The 23,426-nt window shown below is 46.0% G+C and overlaps 12 non-coding genes across 12 annotated transcripts; all 12 read left to right on the plus strand.

The window, feature by feature from the left end:
• Window positions 1–539: 539 nt before the first annotated feature.
• On the plus strand, window positions 540–612 carry TRNAN-GUU (transfer RNA asparagine (anticodon GUU)). The gene has a single exon. It is a non-coding gene; the product is annotated as a tRNA-Asn (tRNA).
• A 366-nt stretch (window positions 613–978) lies between these two features.
• Window positions 979–1,051, plus strand: TRNAN-GUU (transfer RNA asparagine (anticodon GUU)). The gene has a single exon. It is a non-coding gene; the product is annotated as a tRNA-Asn (tRNA).
• Window positions 1,052–2,151: 1,100 nt separating this feature from the next.
• On the plus strand, window positions 2,152–2,224 carry TRNAN-GUU (transfer RNA asparagine (anticodon GUU)). Its single transcript has one exon. It is a non-coding gene; the product is annotated as a tRNA-Asn (tRNA).
• A 2,280-nt stretch (window positions 2,225–4,504) lies between these two features.
• TRNAN-GUU (transfer RNA asparagine (anticodon GUU)) lies at window positions 4,505–4,577 on the plus strand. The gene has a single exon. It is a non-coding gene; the product is annotated as a tRNA-Asn (tRNA).
• A 1,393-nt stretch (window positions 4,578–5,970) lies between these two features.
• Window positions 5,971–6,043, plus strand: TRNAN-GUU (transfer RNA asparagine (anticodon GUU)). The gene has a single exon. It is a non-coding gene; the product is annotated as a tRNA-Asn (tRNA).
• A 1,246-nt stretch (window positions 6,044–7,289) lies between these two features.
• Window positions 7,290–7,362, plus strand: TRNAN-GUU (transfer RNA asparagine (anticodon GUU)). Its single transcript has one exon. It is a non-coding gene; the product is annotated as a tRNA-Asn (tRNA).
• A 1,100-nt stretch (window positions 7,363–8,462) lies between these two features.
• On the plus strand, window positions 8,463–8,535 carry TRNAN-GUU (transfer RNA asparagine (anticodon GUU)). The gene has a single exon. It is a non-coding gene; the product is annotated as a tRNA-Asn (tRNA).
• Window positions 8,536–11,104: 2,569 nt separating this feature from the next.
• TRNAN-GUU (transfer RNA asparagine (anticodon GUU)) lies at window positions 11,105–11,177 on the plus strand. Its single transcript has one exon. It is a non-coding gene; the product is annotated as a tRNA-Asn (tRNA).
• Window positions 11,178–13,452: 2,275 nt separating this feature from the next.
• TRNAN-GUU (transfer RNA asparagine (anticodon GUU)) lies at window positions 13,453–13,525 on the plus strand. The gene has a single exon. It is a non-coding gene; the product is annotated as a tRNA-Asn (tRNA).
• A 2,274-nt stretch (window positions 13,526–15,799) lies between these two features.
• On the plus strand, window positions 15,800–15,872 carry TRNAN-GUU (transfer RNA asparagine (anticodon GUU)). The gene has a single exon. It is a non-coding gene; the product is annotated as a tRNA-Asn (tRNA).
• Window positions 15,873–17,117: 1,245 nt separating this feature from the next.
• On the plus strand, window positions 17,118–17,190 carry TRNAN-GUU (transfer RNA asparagine (anticodon GUU)). Its single transcript has one exon. It is a non-coding gene; the product is annotated as a tRNA-Asn (tRNA).
• A 1,833-nt stretch (window positions 17,191–19,023) lies between these two features.
• On the plus strand, window positions 19,024–19,096 carry TRNAN-GUU (transfer RNA asparagine (anticodon GUU)). The gene has a single exon. It is a non-coding gene; the product is annotated as a tRNA-Asn (tRNA).
• The last annotated feature ends 4,330 nt before the right edge of the window (window positions 19,097–23,426 follow it).

Consider the following 23,426-nt stretch of genomic DNA (forward strand, 5'->3'; position numbering starts at 1 on the left):
GTGGTTCGAGACCATCCGGGAGCGGTGTTGTGAGGTCTCAGATGTGACGTAAAAAGTCAAAGTTTTTCCACAATACCTGACGAACATTTAATCTTTGGGCTTCCGTGGCGCAATGGTTAGCGCGTTCGGCTGTTAACCGAAAGGTTGGTGGTTCGAGCCCATCCGTGAGCGGTGTTGTGAGGTCTCAGATGTGACGTAAAAAGTCAAAGTTTTTCCACAATACCTGACGAACATTTAATTTTTGGGCATACTTGGCGCAATGGTTAGAGCGTTCAGCTGTTATTCAAAAGGTTTGTGGTTCGAGCCCATCCGGGAGCGGTGTTGTGAAGTCTCAGATTTGACGTAAAAAGTCAAAGTTTTTCCACAATATCTGTCGACCATTTCATTTCTGAGCTTCCTTGGCTCCATGGTTAGCGTGTTCGGATGTTAACCTTAAGGTTGGTGGTTCGAGCCCACCCGGGAGCAGTGTTGTGAAGTCTCAGATGTGACGTAAAAAGTCAAAGTTTTTCCACAATACCTGACGAACATTTAATTTTTGGGCTTCCGTGGCGCAATGGTTAGCGCGTTCGGCTGTTAACCGAAAGGTTGGTGGTTCGAGCCCACCCGGGAGCGGTGTTGTGAAATCTCACATGTAACGTAAAAATCCAAAGTTTTTCCACAATACCTGACGAACATTAAATCGTTGGGCTTCCGTTGCGCAATGGTTAACGCCGTCGGCTGTTAACCGAAAGGTTGGTGGTTCGAGCCCATCCGGGAGCGGTGTTGTGAGGTCTTAGATGTAACGTAAAATTCAGAGTTTTTTAAAAATAACTGACGAGCATTTAATTTTTGGGCTTCCGTGGCGCAATGGTTAGCGCGTTCGGCTGTTAACCGAAAGGTTGGTGGTTCGAGCCCATCCGGGAGCGGTAATGTGAGGTCTTAGATGTAACGTAAAATTCAGAGTTTTTTAAAAATACCTGACGAACATTTAATTTTTGGGCTTCCGTGGCGCAATGGTTAGCGCGTTCGGCTGTTAACCGAAAGGTTGGTGGTTCGAGCCCACCCGGGAGCGGTGTTGTGAAATCTCACATGTAACGTAAAAATCCAAAGTTTTTCCACAATACCTGACGAACATTAAATCGTTGGGCTTCCGTTGCGCAATGGTTAACGCCGTCGGCTGTTAACCGAAAGGTTGGTGGTTCGAGCCCATCCGGGAGCGGTGTTGTGAGGTCTTAGATGTAACGTAAAATTCAGAGTTTTTTAAAAATAACTGACGAGCATTTAATTTTTGGGCTTCCGTGGCGCAATGGTTAGCGCGTTCGGCTGTTAACCGAAAGGTTGGTGGTTCGAACCCACCCGGGATCGGTGTTGTTAGCTCTCACATGTAACGTAAAAAGCCAAAGTGTTTCCACAATAGCCGTCGACCATTTAATTTTTGGGCTTCCGTTGCGCAATGGTTAACGCCGTCGGCTGTTAACCGAAAGGTTGGTGGTTCGAGCCCATCCGGGAGCTGTGTTGTGAGGTCTTAGATGTAACGTAAAATTCAGAGTTTTTTAATAATAACTGACGAACATTTTATTTTTGGGCTTCCGTGGCGCAATGGTTAGAGCGTTCAGCTGTTATTCAAAAGGTTTGTGGTTCGAGCCCATCCGGGAGCGGTGTTGTGAAGTCTCAGATGTGACGTAAAAAGTCAAAGTTTTTCCACAATACCTGACGAACATTTAATCTTTGGGCTTCCGTTGGACAATGGTTAACGCCGTCGGCTGTTAACCGAAAGGTTGGTGGTTCGAGCCCATCCGGGAGCGTTGTTGTGAGGTCTTAGATATAACGTAAAATTCAGAGTTTTTTAAAAATAACTGACGAACATTTAATTTTTGGTCTTCCGTGGCGCAATGGTTATAGCGTTCAGATGTTATTCAAAAGGTTTGTGGTTCGAGCCCATCCGGGAGCGGTGTTGTGAAGTCTCAGATGTGACGTAAAAAGTCAAAGTTTTTCCACAATACCTGACGAACATTTAATCTTTGGGCTTCCGTTGCGCAATGGTTAACGCCGTCGGCTGTTAACCGAAAGGTTGGTGGTTTGAGCCCATCCGGGAGCGGTGTTGTGAGGTCTTAGATGTAACGTAAAAAGTCAAAGTTTTTCCACAATACCTGACGAACATTTAATCTTTGGGCTTCCGTGGCGCAATGGTTAGCGCGTTCGGCTGTTAACCGAAAGGTTGGTGGTTCGAGCCCACCCGGGAGCGGTGTTGTGAAATCTCATATGTAACGTAAAAATCCAAACTTTTTCCACAATACCTGACGAACATTTAATCGTTGGGCTTCCGTTGCGCAATGGTTAACGCCGTCGGCTGTTACCGAAAGGTTGGTGGTTCGAGCCCATCCGGAAGCGGTGTTGTGAGGTCTTAGATGTAACGTAAAATTCAGAGTTTTTTAAAAATAACTGACGAACATTTAATTTTTGGGCTTCCTTGGCGCAATGGTTAGAGCGTTCAGCTGTTATTCAAAAGGTTTGTGGTTCGAGCCCATCCGGAAGCGGTGTTGTGAAGTCTCAGATGTGACGTAAAAAGTCAAAGTTTTTCCACAATACCTGACGACCATTTCATTTCTGAGCTTCCTTGGCTCCATGGTTAGCGTGTTCGGATGTTAACCTTAAGGTTGGTGGTTCGAGCCCACCCGGGAGCAGTGTTGTGAAGTCTCAAATGTAACGTAAAAAGTCAAAGTTTTTCCACATACCTGACGACCATTTAATTTTTGAGCTTCCGTGGCGCAATGGTTAGCGCGTTCGGCTGTTAACCGAAAGGTTGGTGGTTCGAGCCCATCCGGGAGCGGTGTTGTGAGGTCTCAGATGTGACGTAAAAAGTCAAAGTTTTTCCACAATACCTGACGACCATTTCATTTCTGAGCTTCCGTGGCGCAATGGTTAGCGCGTTCGGCTGTTAACCGAAAGGTTGGTGGTTCGAGCCCATCCGGGAGCGGTAATGTGAGGTCTTAGATGTAACGTAAAATTCAGAGTTTTTTAAAAATACCTGACGAACATTTAATCTTTGGGCTTCCGTGGCGCAATGGTTAGCGCGTTCGGCTGTTAACCGAAAGGTTGGTGGTTCGAACCCACCCGGGATCGGTGTTGTGAGCTCTCACATGTAACGTAAAAAGCCAAAGTGTTTCCACAATAGCCGACGACCATTTAATTTTTGGGCTTCCGTTGCGCAATGGTTAACGCCGTCGGCTGTTAACCGAAAGGTTGGTGGTTCGAGCCCATCCGGGAGCTGTGTTGTGAGGTCTTAGATGTAACGTAAAATTCAGAGTTTTTTAATAATAACTGACGAACATTTAATCTTTGGGCTTCCGTTGCACAATGGTTAACGCCGTCGGCTGTTAACCGAAAGGTTGGTGGTTCGAGCCCATCCGGGAGCGGTGTTGTGAGGTCTTAGATATAACGTAAAATTCAGAGTTTTTTAAAAATAACTGACGAACATTTAATTTTTGGTCTTCCGTGGCGCAATGGTTATAGCGTTCAGATGTTATTCAAAAGGTTTGTGGTTCGAGCCCATCCGGGAGCGGTGTTGTGAAGTCTCAGATGTGACGTAAAAAGTCAAAGTTTTTCCACAATACCTGACGAACATTTAATCTTTGGGCTTCCGTTGCGCAATGGTTAACGCCGTCGGCTGTTAACCGAAAGGTTGGTGGTTCGAGCCCATCCGGGAGCTGTGTTGTGAGGTCTTAGATGTAACGTAAAATTCAGAGTTTTTTAATAATAACTGACGAACATTTAATCTTTGGGCTTCCGTTGCACAATGGTTAACGCCGTCGGCTGTTAACCGAAAGGTTGGTGGTTCGAGCCCATCCGGGAGCGGTGTTGTGAGGTCTTAGGTATAACGTAAAATTCAGAGTTTTTTAAAAATAACTGACGAACATTTAATTTTTGGTCTTCCGTGGCGCAATGGTTATAGCGTTCAGATGTTATTCAAAAGGTTTGTGGTTCGAGCCCATCCGGGAGCGGTGTTGTGAAGTCTCAGATGTGACGTAAAAAGTCAAAGTTTTTCCACAATACCTGACGAACATTTAATCTTTGGGCTTCCGTTGCGCAATGGTTAACGCCGTCGGCTGTTAACCGAAAGGTTGGTGGTTTGAGCCCATCCGGGAGCGGTGTTGTGAGGTCTTAGATGTAACGTAAAATAACGTAAAAAGCCAAAGTGTTTCCACAATAGCCGACGACCATTTAATTTTTGGGCTTCCGTTGCGCAATGGTTAACGCCGTCGGCTGTTAACCGAAAGGTTGGTGGTTCGAGCCCATCTGGGAGCTGTGTTGTGAGGTCTTAGATGTAACGTAAAATTCAGAGTTTTTTAAAAATAACTGACGAACATTTAATTTTTGGGCTTCCGTGGCGCAATGGTTAGAGCGTTCAGCTGTTATTCAAAAGGTTTGTGGTTCGAGCCAATCCGGGAGCGGTGTTGTGAAGTCTCAGATGTGACGTAAAAAGTCAAAGTTTTTCCACAATACCTGACGAACATTTAATCTTTGGGCTTCCGTGGCGCAATGGTTAGCGCGTTCGGCTGTTAACCGAAAGGTTGGTGGTTCGAGCCCACCCGGGAGCGGTGTTGTGAGATCTCACATGTAACGTAAAAATCCAAAGTTTTTCCACAATACCTGACGAACATTTAATCTTTGGGCTTCCGTTGCGCAATGGTTAACGCCGTCGGCTGTTAACCGAAAGGTTGGTGGTTTGAGCCCATCCGGGAGCGGTGTTGTGAGGTCTTAGATGTAACGTAAAATTCAGAGTTTTTTAAAAATAACTGACGAATATTAAATTTTTGGGCTTCCGTGGCGCAATGTTTAGAGCGTTCAGCTGTTATTCAAAAGGTTTGTGGTTCGAGCCCATCCGGGAATGGTAATGTGAGGTCTTAGATGTAACGTAAAATTCAGAGTTTTTTAAAAATAACTGACGAACATTTAATTTTTGGGCTTCCGTGGCGCAATGGTTAGAGCGTTCAGCTGTTATTCAAAAGGTTTGTGGTTCGAGCCAATCCGGGAGCGGTGTTGTGAAGTCTTAGATGTGACGTAAAAAGTCAAAGTTTTTCCACAATACCTGACGAACATTTAATCTTTGGGCTTCCGTTGCACAATGGTTAACGCCGTCGGCTGTTAACCGAAAGGTTGGTGGTTCGAGCCCATCCGGGAGCGGTGTTGTGTGGTCTTAGATGTAACGTAAAATTCAGAGTTTTTTAAAAATAACTGACGAACATTTAATTTTTGGTCTTCCGTGGCGCAATGGTTATAGCGTTCAGATGTTATTCAAAAGGTTTGTGGTTCGAGCCCATCCGGGAGCGGTGTTGTGAAGTCTCAGATGTGACGTAAAAAGTCAAAGTTTTTCCACAATACCTGACGAACATTTAATCTTTGGGCTTCCGTGGCGCAATGGTTAGCGCGGTCGGCTGTTAACCGAAAGGTTGGTGGTTCGAGCCCACCCGGGAGCGGTGTTGTGAGATCTCACATGTAACGTAAAAATCCAAAGTTTTTCCACAATACCTGACGAACATTTAATCTTTGGGCTTCCGTTGCGCAATGGTTAACGCCGTCGGCTGTTAACCGAAAGGTTGGTGGTTGGAGCCCATCCGGGAGCGGTAATGTGAGGTCTTAGATGTAACGTAAAATTCAGAGTTTTTTAAAAATACCTGACGAACATTTAATCTTTGGGCTTCCGTGGCGCAATGGTTAGCGCGTTCGGCTGTTAACCGAAAGGTTGGTGGTTCGAGCCCACCCGGGATCGGTGTTGTGAGCTCTCACATGTAACGTAAAAAGCCAAAGTGTTTCCACAATAGCCGACGACCATTTAATTTTTGGGCTTCCGTTGCGCAATGGTTATAGCGTTCAGATGTTATTCAAAAGGTTTGTGGTTCGAGCCCATCCGGGAGCGGTGTTGTGAAGTCTCAGATGTGACGTAAAAAGTCAAAGTTTTTCCACAATACCTGACGAACATTTAATCTTTGGGCTTCCGTGGCGCAATGGTTAGCGCGTTCGGCTGTTAACCGAAAGGTTGGTGGTTCGAGCCCACCCGGGAGCGGTGTTGTGAGATCTCACATGTAACGTAAAAATCCAAAGTTTTTCCACAATACCTGACGAACATTTAATCTTTGGGCTTCCGTTGCGCAATGGTTAACGCCGTCGGCTGTTAACCGAAAGGTTGGTGGTTTGAGCCCATCCGGGAGCGGTGTTGTGAGGTCTTAGATGTAACGTAAAATTCAGAGTTTTTTAAAAATAACTGACGAATATTAAATTTTTGGGCTTCCGTGGCGCAATGTTTAGAGCGTTCAGCTGTTATTCAAAAGGTTTGTGGTTCGAGCCCATCCGGGAGCGGTAATGTGAGGTCTTAGATGTAACGTAAAATTCAGAGTTTTTTAAAAATTCCTTACGAACATTTAATCTTTGGGCTTCCGTGGCGCAATGGTTATAGCGTTCAGATGTTATTCAAAAGGTTTGTGGTTCGAGCCCATCCGGGAGCGGTGTTGTGAAGTCTCAGATGTGACGTAAAAAGTCAAAGTTTTTCCACAATACCTGACGAACATTTAATCTTTGGGCTTCCGTGGCGCAATGGTTAGCGAGTTCGGCTGTTAACCGAAAGGTTGGTGGTTCGAGCCCACCCGGGATCGGTGTTGTGAGCTCTCACATGTAACGTAAAAAGCCAAAGTGTTTCCACAATAGCCGACGACCATTTAATTTTTGGGCTTCCGTTGCGCAATGGTTAACGCCCTCGGCTGTTAACCGAAAGGTTGGTGGTTCGAGCCCATCTGGGAGCTGTGTTGTGAGGTCTTAGATGTAACGTAAAATTCAGAGTTTTTTAAAAATAACTGACGAACATTTAATTTTTGGGCTTCCGTGGCGCAATGGTTAGAGCGTTCAGCTGTTATTCAAAAGGTTTGTGGTTCGAGCCAATCCGGGAGCGGTGTTGTGAAGTCTTAGATGTGACGTAAAAAGTCAAAGTTTTTCCACAATACCTGACGAACATTTAATCTTTGGGCTTCCGTTGCACAATGGTTAACGCCGTCGGCTGTTAACCGAAAGGTTGGTGGTTCGAGCCCATCCGGGAGCGGTGTTGTGTGGTCTTAGATGTAACGTAAAATTCAGAGTTTTTTAAAAATAACTGACGAACATTTAATTTTTGGTCTTCCGTGGCGCAATGGTTATAGCGTTCAGATGTTATTCAAAAGGTTTGTGGTTCGAGCCCATCCGGGAGCGGTGTTGTGAAGTCTCAGATGTGACGTAAAAAGTCAAAGTTTTTCCACAATACCTGACGAACATTTAATCTTTGGGCTTCCGTGGCGCAATGGTTAGCGCGTTCGGCTGTTAACCGAAAGGTTGGTGGTTCGAGCCCACCCGGGAGCGGTGTTGTGAGATCTCACATGTAACGTAAAAATCCAAAGTTTTTCCACAATACCTGACGAACATTTAATCTTTGGGCTTCCGTTGCGCAATGGTTAACGCCGTCGGCTGTTAACCGAAAGGTTGGTGGTTTGAGCCCATCCGGGAGCGGTGTTGTGAGGTCTTAGATGTAACGTAAAATTCAGAGTTTTTTAAAAATAACTGACGAATATTAAATTTTTGGGCTTCCGTGGCGCAATGTTTAGAGCGTTCAGCTGTTATTCAAAAGGTTTGTGGTTCGAGCCCATCCGGGAGCGGTAATGTGAGGTCTTAGATGTATCGTAAAATTCAGAGTTTTTTAAAAATTCCTTACGAACATTTAATCTTTGGGCTTCCGTGGCGCAATGGTTATAGCGTTCAGATGTTATTCAAAAGGTTTGTGGTTCGAGCCCATCCGGGAGCGGTGAAGTGAAGTCTCAGATGTGACGTAAAAAGTCAAAGTTTTTCCACAATACCTGACGAACATTTAATCTTTGGGCTTCCGTTGCGCAATGGTTAACGCCGTCGGCTGTTAACCGAAAGGTTGGTGGTTCGAGCCCATCCGGGAGCGGTAATGTGAGGTCTTAGATGTAACGTAAAATTCAGAGTTTTTTAAAAATACCTGACGAACATTTAATCTTTGAGCTTCCGTGGCGCAATGGTTAGCGCGTTCGGCTGTTAACCGAAAGGTTGGTGGTTCGAGCCCACCCGGGATCGGTGTTGTGAGCTCTCACATGTAACGTAAAAAGCCAAAGTGTTTCCACAATAGCCGACGACCATTTAATTTTTGGGCTTCCGTTGCGCAATGGTTAACGCCGTCGGCTGTTAACCGAAAGGTTGGTGGTTCGAGCCCATCTGGGAGCTGTGTTGTGAGGTCTTAGATGTAACGTAAAATTCAGAGTTTTTTTAAAAATAACTGACGAACATTTAATTTTTGGGCTTCCGTGGCGCAATGGTTAGAGCGTTCAGCTGTTATTCAAAAGGTTTATGGTTCGAGCCAATCCGGGAGCGGTGTTGTGAAGTCTCAGATGTGACGTAAAAAGTCAAAGTTTTTCCACAATACCTGACGAACATTTAATCTTTGGGCTTCCGTGGCGCAATGGTTAGCGCGTTCGGCTGTTAACCGAAAGGTTGGTGGTTCGAGCCCACCCGGGAGCGGTGTTGTGAGATCTCACATGTAACGTAAAAATCCAAAGTTTTTCCACAATACCTGACGAACATTTAATCTTTGGGCTTCCGTTGCGCAATGGTTAACGCCGTCGGCTGTTAACCGAAAGGTTGGTGGTTTGAGCCCATCCGGGAGCGGTGTTGTGAGGTCTTAGATGTAACGTAAAATTCAGAGTTTTTTAAAAATAACTGACGAACATTTAATTTTTGGGCTTCCGTGGCGCAATGGTTAGAGCGTTCAGCTGTTATTCAAAAGGTTTGTGGTTCGAGCCCACCCGGGAGCGGTGTTGTGAGATCTCAAACGTAATGTCAAATGCCAAAGTTTTTCCACAATACCTGACGAACATTTAATCTTTGGGCTTCCGTGGCGCAATGGTTAGCGCGTTCGGCAGTTAACTGAAAGGTTGGTGGTTCGAGACCATCCGGGAGCGGTGTTGTGAGGTCTCAGATGTGACGTAAAAAGTCAAAGTTTTTCCACAATATCTGACGACCATTTAATTTTTGAGCTTCCGTGGCGCAATGGATAGCGCGTTCAGCTGTTAACCGAAAGGTTGGTGGTTCGAGCACATCCGGGAGCGGTGTTGTGAGGTCTCAGATGTGACGTAAAAAGTCAAAGTTTTTCCACAATACCTGACGACCATTTCATTTCTGAGCTTCCGTGGCGCAATGGTTAGCGCGTTCGGCTGTTAACCGAAAGGTTGGTGGTTCGAGCCCATCCGTGAGCGGTGTTGTGAGGTCTCAGATGTGACGTAAAAAGTCAAAGTTTTTCCACAATACCTGACGAACATTTAATTTTTGGGCTTCCGTGGCGCAATGGTTAGCGCGTTCGGCTGTTAACCGAAAGGTTGGTGGTTCGAGCCCACCCGGGAGCTGTGTTGTGAGGTCTTAGATGTAACGTAAAATTCAGAGTTTTTTAAAAATAACTGACGAACATTTAATTTTTGGGCTTCCGTGGCGCAAAGGTTAGAGCGTTCAGCTGTTATTCAAAAGGTTTGTGGTTCGAGCCCATCCGGGAGGGGTGTTGTGAAGTCTCAGATGTGACGTAAATAGTTAAAGTTTTTCCACAATACCTGACGAACATTTAATCTTTGGGCTTCCGTTGCGCAATGGTTAACGCCGTCGGCTGTTAACCGAAAGGTTGGTGGTTCGAGCCCATCCGGGAGCGGTAATGTGAGGTCTTAGATGTAACGTAAAATTCAGAGTTTTTTAAAAATACCTGACGAACATTTAATCTTTGAGCTTCCGTGGCGCAATGGTTAGCGCGTTCGGCTGTTAACCGAAAGGTTGGTGGTTCGAGCCCACCCGGGATCGGTGTTGTGAGCTCTCACATGTAACGTAAAAAGCCAAAGTGTTTCCACAATAGCCGACGACCATTTAATTTTTGGGCTTCCGTTGCGCAATGGTTAACGCCGTCGGCTGTTAACCGAAAGGTTGGTGGTTCGAGCCCATCTGGGAGCTGTGTTGTGAGGTCTTAGATGTAACGTAAAATTCAGAGTTTTTTTAAAAATAACTGACGAACATTTAATTTTTGGGCTTCCGTGGCGCAATGGTTAGAGCGTTCAGCTGTTATTCAAAAGGTTTATGGTTCGAGCCAATCCGGGAGCGGTGTTGTGAAGTCTCAGATGTGACGTAAAAAGTCAAAGTTTTTCCACAATACCTGACGAACATTTAATCTTTGGGCTTCCGTTTTACAATGGTTAACGCCGTCGGCTGTTAACCGAAAGGTTGGTGGTTCGAGCCCATCCGGGAGCGGTGTTGTGAGGTCTTAGATGTAACGTAAAATTCAGAGTTTTTTAAAAATATATGACGAACATTTAATTTTTGGGCTTCCGTGGCGCAATGGTTAGCGCGTTAGGCTGTTATTCAAAAGGTTTGTGGTTCGAGCCCATCCGGGAGCGGTGTTTTGAAGTCTCGGATGTGACGTAAAAAGTCAGAGTTTTTCCACAATACCTGACGACCATTTCATTTCTGAGCTTCCTTGGCTCGAAGGTTAGCGCGTTCGGATGTTAACCAAAAGGTTGGTGGTTCGAGCCCACCCGGGAGCGGTGTTGTGAGATCTCAAACGTAATGTCAAATGCCAAAGTTTTTCCACAATACCTGACGAACGTTTAATCTTTGGGCTTCCGTGGCGCAATGGTTAGCGCGTTCGGCAGTTAACTGAAAGGTTGGTGGTTCGAGACCATCCGGGAGCGGTGTTGTGAGGTCTCAGATGTGACGTAAAAAGTCAAAGTTTTTCAACAATACCTGACGACCATTTAATTTTTGAGCTTCCGTGGCGCAATGGTTAGCGCGTTCGGCTGTTAACCGAAAGGTTGGTGGTTCGAGCACATCCGGGAGCGGTGTTGTGAGGTCTCAGATGTGACGTAAAAAGTCAAAGTTTTTCCACAATACCTGACGACCATTTCATTTCTGAGCTTCCGTGGCGCAATGGTTAGCGCGTTCGGCTGTTAACCGAAAGGTTGGTGGTTCGAGCCCATCCGTGAGCGGTGTTGTGAGTTCTCAGATGTGACGTAAAAAGTCAAAGTTTTTCCACAATACCTGACGAACATTTAATTTTTGGGCTTCCGTGGCGCAATGGTTAGCGCGTTCGGCTGTTAACCGAAAGGTTGGTGGTTCGAGCCCACCCGGGAGCGGTGTTGTGAAATCTCACATGTAACGTAAAAATCCAAAGTTTTTCCACAATACCTGACGAACATTTAATCGTTGGGCTTCCGTTGCGCATTGGTTAACGCCGTCGGCTGTTAACCGAAAGGTTGGTGGTTCGAGCCCATCCGGGAGCGGTGTTGTGAGGTCTTAGATGTAACGTAAAATTCAGAGTTTTTTAAAAATTACTGACGAACATTTAATTTTTGGGCTTTCGTGGCGCAATGGTTAGCGCGTTCGGCTGTTAACCGAAAGGTTGGTGGTTCGAGCCCATCCGGGAGCGGTAATGTGTGGTCTTAGATGTAACGTAAAATTCAGAGTTTTTTAAAAATACCTGACGAACATTTAATCTTTGGGCTTCCGTGGCGCAATGGTTAGCGCGTTCGGCAGTTAACTGAAAGGTTGGTGGTTCGAGACCATCCGGGAGCGGTGTTGTGAGGTCTCAGATGTGACGAAAAAAGTCAAAGTTTTTCCACAATACCTGACGACCATTTCATTTCTGAGCTTCCGTGGCGCAATGGTTAGCGCGTTCGGCTGTTAACCGAAAGGTTGGTGGTTCGAGCCCATCCGTGAGCGGTGTTGTGAGGTCTCGGATGTGACGGAAAAAGTCAAAGTTTTTCCACAATACCTGACGAACATTTAATTTTTGGGCTTCCGTGGCGCAATGGTTAGCGCGTTCGGCTGTTAACCGAAAGGTTGGTGGTTCGAGCCCATACGGGAGCGGTAATGTGAGGTCTTAGATGTAACGTAAAATTCAGAGTTTTTTAAAAATACCTGACGAACATTTAATCTTTGGGCTTTCGTGGCGCAATGGTTAGCGCGTTCGGCTGTTAACCGAAAGGTTGGTGGTTCGAGCCCACCCGGGAGCGGTGTTGAGAGCTCTCACATGTAACGTAAAAAGCCAAAGTGTTTCCACAATAGCCGACGACCATTTAATTTTTGGGCTTCCGTGGTGCAATGGTTAGCGCGTTCGGCTGTTAACCGAAAGGTTGGTGGTTCGAGACCACCCGGGAGCGGTGTTGTGAAATCTCACATGTAACCTAAAAATCCAAAGTTTTTCCACAATACCTGACGAACATTTAATCTTTGGGCTTCCGTTGCGCAATGGTTAACGCCGTCGGCTGTTAACCGAAAGGTTGGTGGTTCGAGCCCATCCGGGAGCTGTGTTGTGAGGTCTTAGATGTAACGTAAAATTCAGAGTTTTTTAAAAATAACTGACGAACATTTAATTTTTGGGCTTCCGCGGCGCAATGGTTAGAGCGTTCAGCTGTTATTCAAAAGGTTTGTGGTTCGAGCCCATCCAGGAGCGGTGTTGTGAAGTCTCAGATGTGACGTAAAAAGTCAAAGTTTTTCCACAATACCTGACGAACATTTAATCTTTGGGCTTCCGTTGCACAATGGTTAACGCCGTCGGCTGTTAACCGAAAGGTTGGTGGTTCGAGCCCATCCGGGAGCGGTGTTGTGAAATCTCACATGTAACGTAAAAATCCAAAGTTTTTCCACAATACCTGACGAACATTTAATCGTTGGGCTTCCGTTGCGCAATGGTTAGCGCGTTCGGCTGTTAACCGAAAGGTTGGTGGTTCGAGCCCACCCGGGAGCGGTGTTGTGAGCTCTCAAATGTAACGTAAAAAGCCAAAGTTTTTCCACAATACCTGACGACCGTTTATTTTTTGAGCTTCCGTGGCGCAATGGTTAGCGCGTTCGGCTGTTAACCGAACGGTTGGTGGTTCGAGCCCACCCGGGAGCGGTGTTGTGAGATCTCAAACGTAATGTCAAATGCCAAAGTATTTCCACAATACCTGACGAACATTTAATCTTTGGGCTTCCGTGGCGCAATGGTTAGCGCGTTCGGCAGTTAACTGAAAGGTTGGTGGTTCGAGACCATCCGGGAGCGGTGTTGTGAGGTCTCAGATGTGACGTAAAAAGTCAAAGTTTTTCCACAATACCTGACGACCATTTAATTTTTGAGCTTCCGTGGCGCAATGGTTAGCGCGTTCGGCTGTTAACCGAAAGGTTGGTGGTTCGAGCCCATCCGGGAGCGGTGTTGTGAGGTCTCAGATGTGACATAAAAAGTCAAAGTTTTTCCACAATTCCTGACGACCATTTCATTTCTGAGCTTCCGTGGCGCAATGGTTAGCGCGTTCGGCTGTTAACCGAAAGGTTGGTGGTTCGAGCCCATCCGTGAGCGGTGTTGTGAGGTTTCAGATGTGACGTAAAAAGTCAAAGTTTTTCCACAATACCTGACGAACATTTAATTTTTGGGCTTCCGTGGCGCAATGGTTAGCGCGTTCGGCTGTTAACCGAAAGGTTGGTGGTTCGAGCCCACCCGGGAGCGGTGTTGTGAAATCTCACATGTAACGTAAAAATCCAAAGTTTTTCCACAATACCTGACGAACATTTAATCGTTGGACTTCCGTTGCGCAATGGTTAACGCCGTCGGCTGTTAACCGAAAGGTTGGTGGTTCGAGCCCATCCGGGAGCGGTAATGTGAGGTCTTAGATGTAACGTAAAATTCAGAGTTTTTTAAAAATACCTGACGAACATTTAGTCTTTGGGCTTCCGTGGTGCAATGGTTAGCGCGTTCGGCAGTTAACTGAAAGGTTGGTGGTTCGAGACCATCCGGGAGCGGTGTTGTGAGGTCTCAGATGTGACGTAAAAAGTCAAAGTTTTTCCACAATACCTGACGACCATTTCATTTCTGAGCTTCCGTGGCGCAATGGTTAGCGCGTTCGGCTGTTAACCGAAAGGTTGGTGGTTCGAGCCCATCCGTGAGCGGTGTTGTGAGGTCTCAGATGTGACGTAAAAAGTCAAAGTTTTTCCACAATACCTGACGACCATTTCATTTCTGAGCTTCCGTGGCGCAATGGTTAGCGCGTTCGGCTGTTAACCGAAAGGTTGGTGGTTCGAGCCCATCCGTGAGCGGTGTTGTGAGGTCTCAGATGTGACGTAAAAAGTCAAAGTTTTTCCACAATACCTGACGAACATTTAATTTTTGGGCTTCCGTCTGGTAATGGTTAGCGCGTTCGGCTGTTAACCGAAAGGTTGGTGGTTCGAGCCCACCCGGGAGCGGTGTTGTGAAATCTCACATGTAACGTAAAAATCCAAAGTTTTTCCACAATACCTGACGAACATTTAATCGTTGGGCTTCCGTTGCGCAATGGTTAACGCCGTCGGCTGTTAACCGAAAGGTTGGTGGTTCGAGCCCATCCGGGAGCGGCGTTGTGAGGTCTTAGATGTAACGTAAAATTCAGAGTTTTTTAAAAATACCTGACGAACATTTAATCTTTGGGCTTCCGTGGCGCAATGGTTAGCGCGTTCGGCAGTTAACTGAAAGGTTGGTGGTTCGAGACCATCCGGGAGCGGTGTTGTGAGGTCTCAGATGTGACGTAAAAAGTCAAAGTTTTTCCACAATACCTGACGACCATTTCATTTCTGAGCTTCCGTGGCGCAATGGTTAGCGCGTTCGGCTGTTAACCGAAAGGTTGGTGGTTCGAGCCCATCCGTGAGCGGTGTTGTGAGGTCTCAGATGTGACGTAAAAAGTCAAAGTTTTTCCACAATACCTGACGAACATTTAATTTTTGGGCTACCGTGGCGCAATGGTTAGCGCGTTCGGCTGTTAACCGAAAGGTTGGTGGTTCGAGCCCACCCGGGAGCGGTGTTGTGAAATCTCACATGTAACGTAAAAATCCAAAGTTTTTCCACAATACCTGACGAACATTTAATCGTTGGGCTTCCGTTGCGCAATGGTTAACGCCGTCGGCTGTTAACCGAAAGGTTGGTGGTTCGAGCCCACCCGGGAGCGGTGTTGTGAAATCTCACATGTAACCTAAAAATCCAAAGTTTTTCCACAATACCTGACGAACATTTAATCTTTGGGCTTCCGTTGCGCAATGGTTAACGCCGTCGGCTGTTAACCGAAAGGTTGGTGGTTCGAGCCCATCCGGGAGCTGTGTTGTGAGGTCTTAGATGTAACGTAAAATTCAGAGTTTTTTAAAAATAACTGACGAACATTTAAATTTTGGGCTTCCGTGGCGCAATGGTTAGAGCGTTCAGCTGTTATTCAAAAGGTTTGTGGTTCAAGCCCATCCAGGAGCGGTGTTGTGAAGTCTCAGATGTGACGTAAAAAGTCAAAGTTTTTCCACAATACCTGACGAACATTTAATCTTTGGGCTTCCGTTGCACAATGGTTAACGCCGTCGGCTGTTAACCGAAAGGTTGGTGGTTCGAGCCCATCCGGGAGCGGTGTTGTGAAATCTCACATGTAACGTAAAAATCCAAAGTTTTTCCACAATACCTGACGAACATTTAATCGTTGGGCTTCCGTTGCGCAATGGTTAACGCCGTCGGCTGTTAACCGAAAGGTTGGTGGTTCGAGCCCATCCGGGAGCGGTGTTGTGAGGTCTTAGATGTAACGTAAAATTCAGAGTTTTTTAAAAATAACTGACGAACATTTAATTTTTGGGCTTTCGTGGCGCAATGGTTAGCGCGTTCGGCTGTTAACCGAAAGGTTGGTGGTTCGAGCCCATCCGGGAGCGGTAATGTGAGGTCTTAGATGTAACGTAAAATTCAGAGTTTTTTAAAAATACCTGACGAACATTTAATCTTTGGGCTTCCGTGGCGCAATGGTTAGCGCGTTCGGCTGTTAACCGAAAGGTTGGTGGTTCGAGCCCACCCGGGAGCGGTGTTGAGAGCTCACATGTAACGTAAAAAGCCAAAGTGTTTCCACAATAGCCGACGACCATTTAATTTTTGGGCTTCCGTGGCGCAATGGTTAGAGCGTTCAGCTGTTATTCAAAAGGTTTGTGGTTCGAGCCCATCCAGGAGCGGTGTTGTGAAGTCTCAGATGTGACGTAAAAAGTCAAAGTTTTTCCACAATACCTGACGAACATTTAATCTTTGGGCTTCCGTTGCACAATGGTTAACGCCGTCGGCTGTTAACCGAAAGGTTGGTGGTTCGAGCCCATCCGGGAGCGGTAATGTGAGGTCTTAGATGTAACGTAAAATTCAGAGTTTTTTAAAAATACCTGACGAACATTTAATCTTTGGGCTTCCGTGGCGCAATGGTTAGCGCGTTCGGCAGTTAACTGAAAGGTTGGTGGTTCGAGACAATCCGGGAGCGGTGTTGTGAGGTCTCAGATGTGACGTAAAATGTCAAAGTTTTTCCACAATACCTGACGACCATTTCATTTCTGAGCTTCCGTGGCGCAATGGTTAGCGCGTTCGGCTGTTAACCGAAAGGTTGGTGGTTCGAGCCCATCCGTGAGCGGTGTTGTGAGGTCTCAGATGTGACGTAAAAAGTCAAAGTTTTTCCACAATACCTGACGAACATTTAATTTTTGGGCTACCGTGGCGCAATGGTTAGCGCGTTCGGCTGTTAACCGAAAGGTTGGTGGTTCGAGCCCACCCGGGAGCGGTGTTGTGAAATCTCACATGTATCGTAAAAATCCAAAGTTTTTCCACAATACCTGACGAACATTTAATCGTTGGGCTTCCGTTGCGCAATGGTTAACGCCGTCGGCTGTTAACCGAAAGGTTGGTGGTTCGAGCCCATCCGGGAGCGGTGTTGTGAGGTCTTAGATGTAACGTAAAATTCAGAGTTTTTTAAAAATAACTGACGAACATTTAATTTTTGGGCTTTCGTGGCGCAATGGTTAGCGCGTTCGGCTGTTAACCGAAAGGTTGTTGGTTCGAGCCCATCCGGGAGCGGTAATGTGAGGTCTTAGATGTAACGTAAAATTCAGAGTTTTTTAAAAATACCTGACGAACATTTAATCTTTGGGCTTCCGAGGCGCAATGGTTAGCGCGTTCGGCTGTTAACCGAAAGGTTGGTGGTTCGAACCCACCCGGGAGCGGTGTTGAGAGCTCTCACATGTAACGTAAAAAGCCAAAGTGTTTCCACAATAGCCGACGACCATTTAATTTTTGGGCTTCCGTGGCGCAATGGTTAGCGCGTTCGGCTGTTAACCGAAAGGTTGGTGGTTCGAGCCCACCCGGGAGCGGTGTTGTGAAATCTCACATGTAACCTAAAAATCGAAAGTTTTTCCACAATACCTGACGAACATTTAATCTTTGGGCTTCCGTTGCGCAATGGTTAACGCCGTCGGCTGTTAACCGAAAGGTTGGTGGTTCGAGCCCATCCGGGAGCGGTGTTGTGAAATCTCACATGTAACGTAAAAATCCAAAGTTTTTCCACAATACCTGACGAACATTTAATCGTTGGGCTTCCGTTGCGCAATGGTTAACGCCGTCGGCTGTTAACCGAAAGGTTGGTGGTTCGAGCCCATCCGGGAGCGGTGTTGTGAGGTCTTAGATGTAACGTAAAATTCAGAGTTTTTTAAAAATAACTGACGAACATTTAAATTTTGGGCTTCCGTGGCGCAATGTTTAGAGCGTTCAGCTGTTATTCAAAAGGTTTGTGGTTCGAGCCCATCCGGGAGCGGTAATGTGAGGTCTTAGATGTAACGTAAAATTCAGAGTTTTTTAAAAATTCCTGACGAACATTTAATCTTTGGGCTTCCGTGGCGCAATGGTTAGCGCTTTCGGCTGTTAACCGAAAGGTTGGTGGTTCGAGCCCACCCGGGAGCGGTGTTGTGAGCTCTCACATGTAACGTAAAAAGCCAAAGTGTTTCCACAATAGCCGACGACCATTTAATTTTTGGGCTTCCGTGGCGCAATGGTTAGCGCGTTCGGCTGTTAACCGAAAGGTTGGTGGTTCGAGCCCATCCGTGAGCGGTATTGTGAGATCTCAGATGTGACGTAAAAAGTCAAAGTTTTTCCACAATACCTGACGAACATTTAATTTTTGGGCTTCCGTGAAGCAATGGTTAACGCCGTCGGCTGTTAACCGAAAGGTTGGTGGTTCGAGCCCATCCGGGAGCTGTGTTGTGAGGTCTTAGATGTAACGTAAAATTCAGAGTTTTTTAAAAATAACTGACGAACATTTAATTTTTGGGCTTCCGTGGCGCAATGGTTAGAGCGTTCAGCTGTAATTCAAAAGGTTTGTGGTTCGAGCCCATCCGGGAGCGGTGTTGTGAAGTCTCAGATGTGACGTAAAAAGTCAAAGTTTTTCCACAATACCTGACGAACATTTAATCTTTGGGCTTCCGTTGCACAATGGTTAACGCCGTCGGCTGTTAACCGAAAGGTTGGTGGTTCGAGCCCATCCGGGAGCGGTGTTGTGAGGTCTTAGATGTAAAGTAAAATTCAGAGTTTTTTAAAAATAACTGACGAACATTTAATTTTTGGGCTTCCGTGGCGCAATGGTTAGAGCGTTCAGCTGTTATTCAAAAGGTTTGTGGTTCGAGCCCATCCGGGAGCGGTGTTGTGAAGACTCAGATGTGACGTAAAAAGTCAAAGTTTTTCCACAATACCTGACGAACATTTAATCTTTGGGCTTCCGTGGCGCAATGGTTAGCGCGTTCGGCTGTTAAGCGAAAGGTTGGTGGTTCGAGCCCACCCGGGAGCGGTGTTGTGAGATCTCACATGTAACGTAAAAATCCAAAGTTTTTCCACAATACCTGACGAACATTTAATCTTTGGGCTTCCGTTGCGCAATGGTTAACGCCGTCGGCTGTTAACCGAAAGGTTGGTGGTTCGAGCCCATCCGGGAGCGGTGTTGTGAGGTCTTAGATGTAACGTAAAATTCAGAGTTTTTTAAAAATAACTGACGAACATTTAATTTTTGGGCTTCCGTGGCGCAATGTTTAGAGCGTTCAGCTGTTATTCAAAAGGTTTGTGGTTCGAGCCCATCCGGGAGCGGTGTTGTGAAGTCTCAGATGTGACGTAAAAAGTCAAAGTTTTTCCACAATACCTGACGAACATTTAATCTTTGGGCTTCCGTGGCGCAATGGTTAGCGCGTTCGGCTGTTAACCGAAAGGTTGGTGGTTCGAGCCCACCCGGGAGCGGTGTTGTGAGATCTCACATGTAACGTAAAAATCCAAAGTTTTTCCACAATACCTGACGAACATTTAATATTTGGGCTTCCGTTGCGCAATGGTTAACGCCGTCGGCTGTTAACCGAAAGGTTGGTGGTTCGAGCCCATCCGGGAGCGGTGTTGTGAGATCTCAGATGTGACGTAAAAAGTCAAAATTTTTCCACAATACCTGACGAACATTTAATTTTTGGGCTTCCGTGAAGCAATGGTTAACGCCGTCGGCTGTTAACCGAAAGGTTGGTGGTTCGAGCCCATCCGGGAGCTGTGTTGTGAGGTCTTAGATGTAACGTAAAATTCAGAGTTTTTTAAAAATAACTGACGAACATTTAATTTTTGGGCTTCCGTGGCGCAATGGTTAGAGCGTTCAGCTGTTATTCAAAAGGTTTGTGGTTCGAGCCCATCCGGGAGCGGTGTTGTGAAGTCTCAGATGTGACGTAAAAAGTCAAAGTTTTTCCACAATACCTGACGAACATTTAATCTTTGGGCTTCCGTTGCACAATGGTTAACGCCGTCGGCTGTTAACCGAAAGGTTGGTGGTTCGAGCCCATCCGGGAGCGGTGTTGTGAGGTCTTAGATGTAACGTAAAATTCAGAGTTTTTTAAAAATAACTGACGAACATTTAATTTTTGGGCTTCCGTGGCGCAATGGTTAGAGCGTTCAGCTGTTATTCAAAAGGTTTGTGGTTCGAGCCCATCCGGGAGCGGTGTTGTGAAGTCTCAGATGTGACGTAAAAAGTCAAAGTTTTTCCACAATACCTGACGAACATTTAATTTTTGGGCTTCCGTGAAGCAATGGTTAACGCCGTCGGCTGTTAACCGAAAGGTTGGTGGTTCGAGCCCATCCGGGAGCTGTGTTGTGAGGTCTTAGATGTAACGTAAAATTCAGAGTTTTTTAAAAATAACTGACGAACATTTAATTTTTGGGCTTCCGTGGCGCAATGGTTAGAGCGTTCAGCTGTAATTCAAAAGGTTTGTGGTTCGAGCCCATCCGGGAGCGGTGTTGTGAAGTCTCAGATGTGACGTAAAAAGTCAAAGTTTTTCCACAATACCTGACGAACATTTAATCTTTGGGCTTCCGTTGCACAATGGTTAACGCCGTCGGCTGTTAACCGAAAGGTTGGTGGTTCGAGCCCATCCGGGAGCGGTGTTGTGAGGTCTTAGATGTAAAGTAAAATTCAGAGTTTTTTAAAAATAACTGACGAACATTTAACTTTTGGGCTTCCGTGGCGCAATGGTTAGAGCGTTCAGCTGTTATTCAAAAGGTTTGTGGTTCGAGCCCATCCGGGAGCGGTGTTGTGAAGACTCAGGTGTGACGTAAAAAGTCAAAGTTTTTCCACAATACCTGACGAACATTTAATCTTTGGGCTTCCGTGGCGCAATGGTTAGCGCGTTCGGCTGTTAAGCGAAAGGTTGGTGGTTCGAGCCCACCCGGGAGCGGTGTTGTGAGATCTCACATGTAACGTAAAAATCCAAAGTTTTTCCACAATACCTGACGAACATTTAATCTTTGGGCTTCCGTTGCGCAATGGTTAACGCCGTCGGCTGTTAACCGAAAGGTTGGTGGTTCGAGCCCATCCGGGAGCGGTGTTGTGAGGTCTTAGATGTAACGTAAAATTCAGAGTTTTTTAAAAATAACTGACGAACATTTAATTTTTGGGCTTCCGTGGCGCAATGTTTAGAGCGTTCAGCTGTTATTCAAAAGGTTTGTGGTTCGAGCCCATCCGGGAGCGGTGTTGTGAAGTCTCAGATGTGACGTAAAAAGTCAAAGTTTTTCCACAATACCTGACGAACATTTAATCTTTGGGCTTCCGTTGCGCAATGGTTAACGCCGTCGGCTGTTAACCGAAAGGTTGGTGGTTCGAGCCCATCCGGGAGCGGTGTTGTGAGATCTCAGATGTGACGTAAAAAGTCAAAGTGTTTCCACAATACCTGACGAACATTTAATTTTTGGGCTTCCGTGAAGCAATGGTTAACGCCGTCGGCTGTTAACCGAAAGGTTGGTGGTTCGAGCCCATCCGGGAGCTGTGTTGTGAGGTCTTAGATGTAACGTAAAATTCAGAGTTTTTTAAAAATAACTGACGAACATTTAATTTTTGGGCTTCCGTGGCGCAATGGTTAGAGCGTTCAGCTGTTATTCAAAAGGTTTGTGGTTCGAGCCCATCCGGGAGCGGTGTTGTGAAGTCTCAGATGTGACGTAAAAAGTCAAAGTTTTTCCACAATACCTGACGAACATTTAATCTTTGGGCTTCCGTTGCACAATGGTTAACGCCGTCGGCTGTTAACCGAAAGGTTGGTGGTTCGAGCCCATCCGGGAGCGGTGTTGTGAGGTCTTAGATGTAAAGTAAAATTCAGAGTTTTTTAAAAATAACTGACGAACATTTAACTTTTGGGCTTCCGTGGCGCAATGGTTAGAGCGTTCAGCTGTAATTCAAAAGGTTTGTGGTTCGAGCCCATCCGGGAGCGGTGTTGTGAAGTCTCAGATGTGACGTAAAAAGTCAAAGTTTTTCCACAATACCTGACGAACATTTAATCTTTGGGCTTCCGTTGCACAATGGTTAACGCCGTCGGCTGTTAACCGAAAGGTTGGTGGTTCGAGCCCATCCGGGAGCGGTGTTGTGAGGTCTTAGATGTAAAGTAAAATTCAGAGTTTTTTAAAAATAACTGACGAACATTTAACTTTTGGGCTTCCGTGGCGCAATGGTTAGAGCGTTCAGCTGTTATTCAAAAGGTTTGTGGTTCGAGCCCATCCGGGAGCGGTGTTGTGAAGACTCAGGTGTGACGTAAAAAGTCAAAGTTTTTCCACAATACCTGACGAACATTTAATCTTTGGGCTTCCGTGGCGCAATGGTTAGCGCGTTCGGCTGTTAAGCGAAAGGTTGGTGGTTCGAGCCCACCCGGGAGCGGTGTTGTGAGATCTCACATGTAACGTAAAAATCCAAAGTTTTTCCACAATACCTGACGAACATTTAATCTTTGGGCTTCCGTTGCGCAATGGTTAACGCCGTCGGCTGTTAACCGAAAGGTTGGTGGTTCGAGCCCATCCGGGAGCGGTGTTGTGAGGTCTTAGATGTAACGTAAAATTCAGAGTTTTTTAAAAATAACTGACGAACATTTAATTTTTGGGCTTCCGTGGCGCAATGTTTAGAGCGTTCAGCTGTTATTCAAAAGGTTTGTGGTTCGAGCCCATCCGGGAGCGGTGTTGTGAAGTCTCAGATGTGACGTAAAAAGTCAAAGTTTTTCCACAATACCTGACGAACATTTAATCTTTGGGCTTCCGTTGCGCAATGGTTAACGCCGTCGGCTGTTAACCGAAAGGTTGGTGGTTCGAGCCCATCCGGGAGCGGTGTTGTGAGATCTCAGATGTGACGTAAAAAGTCAAAGTGTTTCCACAATACCTGACGAACATTTAATTTTTGGGCTTCCGTGAAGCAATGGTTAACGCCGTCGGCTGTTAACCGAAAGGTTGGTGGTTCGAGCCCATCCGGGAGCTGTGTTGTGAGGTCTTAGATGTAACGTAAAATTCAGAGTTTTTTAAAAATAACTGACGAACATTTAATTTTTGGGCTTCCGTGGCGCAATGGTTAGAGCGTTCAGCTGTTATTCAAAAGGTTTGTGGTTCGAGCCCATCCGGGAGCGGTGTTGTGAAGTCTCAGATGTGACGTAAAAAGTCAAAGTTTTTCCACAATACCTGACGAACATTTAATCTTTGGGCTTCCGTTGCACAATGGTTAACGCCGTCGGCTGTTAACCGAAAGGTTGGTGGTTCGAGCCCATCCGGGAGCGGTGTTGTGAGGTCTTAGATGTAACGTAAAATTCAGAGTTTTTTAAAAATAACTGACGAACATTTAATTTTTGGGCTTCCGTGGCGCAATGGTTAGAGCGTTCAGCTGTAATTCAAAAGGTTTGTGGTTCGAGCCCATCCGGGAGCGGTGTTGTGAAGTCTCAGATGTGACGTAAAAAGTCAAAGTTTTTCCACAATACCTGACGAACATTTAATCTTTGGGCTTCCGTTGCACAATGGTTAACGCCGTCGGCTGTTAACCGAAAGGTTGGTGGTTCGAGCCCATCCGGGAGCGGTGTTGTGAGGTCTTAGATGTAAAGTAAAATTCAGAGTTTTTTAAAAATAACTGACGAACATTTAATTTTTGGGCTTCCGTGGCGCAATGGTTAGAGCGTTCAGCTGTTATTCAAAAGGTTTGTGGTTCGAGCCCATCCGGGAGCGGTGTTGTGAAGACTCAGGTGTGACGTAAAAAGTCAAAGTTTTTCCACAATACCTGACGAACATTTAATCTTTGGGCTTC

Source organism: Phalangium opilio, unplaced genomic scaffold, assembly GCF_054372755.1.
Source record: "Phalangium opilio isolate 3A_F unplaced genomic scaffold, DU_Popi_V2 ptg000352l_1, whole genome shotgun sequence".
Taxonomy (NCBI): Eukaryota; Metazoa; Arthropoda; class Arachnida; order Opiliones; family Phalangiidae; genus Phalangium; species Phalangium opilio.